The sequence below is a fragment of the Trachemys scripta genome, chromosome 1 (genome assembly GCF_013100865.1).
Source record: "Trachemys scripta elegans isolate TJP31775 chromosome 1, CAS_Tse_1.0, whole genome shotgun sequence".
In the NCBI taxonomy this organism is placed as follows: domain Eukaryota; kingdom Metazoa; phylum Chordata; order Testudines; family Emydidae; genus Trachemys; species Trachemys scripta.
Genome location: NC_048298.1, coordinates 212,919,689 through 212,923,325, shown reverse-complemented (window position 1 = coordinate 212,923,325; position 3,637 = coordinate 212,919,689). Strand labels below are relative to the sequence as shown.

Below are 3,637 nucleotides of genomic sequence, written 5' to 3'. Positions count from 1 at the left end.
TATACAGTAACTCCTCATGTAAAATCATCCTGGGTAACATTGTTTTGTTGTTACATTGCTGATCACTTAGAGAACATGCTTGTTTAATGTTGCGCAATGCTCCCTTATAACGTTGTTTGGCAGCTGCCTGCTTTGTCCACTGCTTGCAGAAAGAGCAGCCCATTGGAGCTAGCTGGTGGGGGCGTGGAACCAGGGTGAACTGGCAGCCCACCTATCAGCTCCCCTAAGTTTGCTGTGCGACAGCAGCCCAGCAGGCTATCAATTGCCTGCCGGCAGTTCAGCTGCCCCTCCCACCACTGCCCTGTGCTGCTCCTGCCCTCTGCCTTGGAGCTGCTCCTGGGAGCCTCCTTTTTGTTGTGCAGGGGGGAGAGGGGAAAGAGGGGGGCTAATATCAGGGTGTCCCCCTCCCTCCTGCTCCTACCCCCTGCTTACCTCATTTCCGTAGAGCAGGGGGGGATGGGGGGACATGACAGGGTGGCTCAGGACGGAGGGAGGGAACGTGCTGGGCAGTAGCTGCTGTCTCAACTTCCTGGTCTACTTAAAAAGGCAATGTACTTAGAGTGGTTCAGCATACTTAAAGGGGCAATGTGCGTCTCTCTCTCTCTCTCTCTCTCTCTCACACACACACACACACACAGGGTATGTGTCTCTGTCTCTGTCTGCCATGCTGTCTCCTCTCCCTCCATTCGTGCTGCCTTGTAGAGTGTGAGGCTACATTAACAACAATGTGTTAACCCTTGAGGGCTCAGCTGAGAGCTAGTTCATCATTTAGCAGTAAGGCATTCCCTGGGAAATATCCCACCCTCTGACTCCACCACCTCAACCAAGCTTCACAATCATAATTGCTGTGTACAGTATTAAATTGTTTGTTTAAAACTTATACTGTGTACACATATATATAATATAGTCTTTGGTGAAAAAAATTTCCCTGGAACCTAACCCCCCCCATTTACGTTAATTCTTATGGGGAAATTGGATTTGCTTAACATCGTTTTGCTTAAAGTCGCATTTTTCAGGAACATAACTATGTTAAGTGAGGAGTTACTGTATAAGAAAAAGACCTAAATATCGGGAATGGCCCTATAAAATCGGGATATCTGGTCACCTTAGTGGTGGCCATTGAGCGGAAGGATCTCCTCACAGAACCCCTGCTACACAAACCTCATCTCCATGTGCAGGTGGCAGAGTGCCCCTTTATGTGAGACCTCCTGGATTACGATCAAAGGGACTGGCTGGACCCTGTGGCGCTCAGCTTGTGCATGGGGCAGCCCATCCAGTGTGCCCTCTGTCATGTGCTCCAAGAAATGAGTACAGCGTTGCCTCCTGTTTCTCTCATTTTCCTTGAGTGGGTCCTGTAGGAGGCTGCTCCCCACCCACTCCTCACCCCTGGCCCTCTTTAACTCATCATCAGGCTCTTGCCCTGTGAGCCTCCTTTGCCACCCCTGACACGCCGCTTGAGCCAGCTGCATGACATCCAGCCTGTCCACCTCTGTACCCAGAGAACATCTGTATGCACTCATGCTTCTCTTCCATCCACTTCCTCACCCTCATGTCCCAAGTGGCAGGATCTGCTGCCACCTAAGCAGGGCAAGGCACTCCAGTGGGTCAGTCTGGTACTCCACTCTGGTTCCATGGCTGGCTGGAGATATTAGCTGGTGGCTCATTCATTGAGCCGTAAGCATAGGTGTGTACCTGACGAAAAATTCACAAACTCCCTGACACCTGTCCTTCTGTAGAGAGAGGGACACCCTGGTACATATCTATATAGGGTACATCAAGTTGCAGCCCCTTTTCTGGCTGCACTTTTCCTCACTTCTCTTGATCAATGCACTCCCCATCCATGGCCGCACAAAGTGGAGGAACCTCCTCGTCAACCTCTTCCTAGTGCTGGCCAACGTGGCCATCCATCATACCAGGAGGAGGAAGGTGGAGATGGAGGTGTTCCATGACTGTGGGGCCCTATCCAATCCCTTGTACGATCATGCCTCCGGCAGAGTTCCTCTGGGCAGCATCCACTGACTCCCTAGACACCTTTGAGTAGCAGTGGGTGCTATCGAGGGTTTCTGCTCTGTGTCCCCTGCCAGATCCCTAATTTTCAATCTTTGACCCCACTTCCACTCCTATTTTTTCATTCATTGTCCCCAGTAAATCAGTTGTTGCTTGGGATCAATGTATCCTCCCCCTTAATTGAGGGGAGTGTCTTTAGTTTTGGGCAGGCCTAGACCCACCTGTCCCCAATTCTTCAAATATTACCCAATACTGGGCAGGGCAAAGGCTATTTCTCATCTTCTAGACGGAGCCTCTCATTTTGTTTTTCAGAAAGAGCAGAGGGAAAAAATGGGAAACCAATGAAATGGCCCCCACCAAAACAAAACAAGGAGGAAGGAAAGAAAAACTGAAACTGGCAACAAAAGCCAAACAAGCCTAATCAAAAACAGAAATATCAGCCTCACATTGTCTGTTTCTGTTCCCTGCCCGGTGCTGCTACTCCAAGAGGGAACACAGTTGATCCCAAATTCTAAAGTAGAAGTATTTTGTGCTCTTGCTCTGCTAGGACAGTGTTTCACAACCAGAGGGTCACACAAAAGGTAGTCAGGGCAGTGCAAAGCCTTGGAAGTTATACAGTTTGATGTTGCAAAACCTAAAGCAAAGAAAGTACAGTAACTCCTCGCTTAATGTTGTAGTTATGTTCCTGAAAAATGAAAAAAAAATGTAAGCGAAACGATGTTAAGCGAATCCAATTTCCCCATAAGAATTAATGTAAATGGGGGGGTTAGGTTCCAGGGAAATTTTTTTCACCAGACAAAAAACTATATTATATATATGTGTACACAGTATAAGTTTTAAACAAACAATTTAATACTGTACACAGCAATGATGATTGTGAAGTTTGGTTGAGGTGGTGAAGTTAGAGGGTGGAAGAGGGTGGGATATTTCCCAGGGAATACCTTCCTGCTAAATGATGAACTAGCATACGGCTGAGCCCTCAAGGGTTAACCCATTGTTGTTACTGTAGCCTCACACTCTACAAGGCAGCACGAATGGAGGGAGAGGAGACAGCATGGCAGACAGAGACACACACCCTGTGTATGGGAGAGAGACGGGCTTTGCTCCTTTAAGTATGCTGACACCACTCTAAGTACATTACCTTTTTAAGTACAACAGGAAGTTGAGACAGCAGCTGCGGCCAGCAAGCTCTCTCCATCCTGAGCCCTGTCGTGTCCCCACCCTGCTCTATATGGAGAAGTGGTAAGTGGAGGGCAGGATCAGGGGGGAGGGGAGCACCTTGACATTAGCGTCCTTATTCCCCCCATCCCTGCACAGCAAACAGGAGGCTCCCGGGAGCAGCTCCAAGGCAGAGGACAGGAGCAGCACATAGCAGTGGGGGGAGGGACAGCTGAATTGCAGGCAATTGATATCCTGCTGGGTGGCTGCCACACAGGGAACTTAGGGGAGTGGGGAGCTGATAGGGTAGGGTTACCATACGTCCGGATTTTCCCGGACATGTCCGGCTTTTGGGGGCTCAAATCCCCGTCCAGGGGGAAATCCCCAAAAGCCGGGCATGTCCGGGAAAATCGGGAGGGAGGGCTGGGCCGGGGTCGCGGGGCCGGGCGCGCGGTGCCGGGCCGGGGTCCAG

At 50.0% G+C, this 3,637-nt stretch overlaps 1 protein-coding gene across 1 annotated transcript in view; it reads left to right on the top strand.

Annotated features, from left to right (window-relative positions):
* The first annotated feature begins 3,189 nt into the window (after positions 1–3,189).
* BMX (BMX non-receptor tyrosine kinase) overlaps positions 3,190–3,637 on the top strand; it is a 50,114-nt gene continuing 49,666 nt past the window's right edge. Inside the window, exon 1 of the mRNA XM_034756417.1 lies at positions 3,190–3,249. The gene's annotated coding sequence lies outside the window, so the exon portion shown is untranslated. The remainder of the gene's footprint in view (positions 3,250–3,637) is intronic.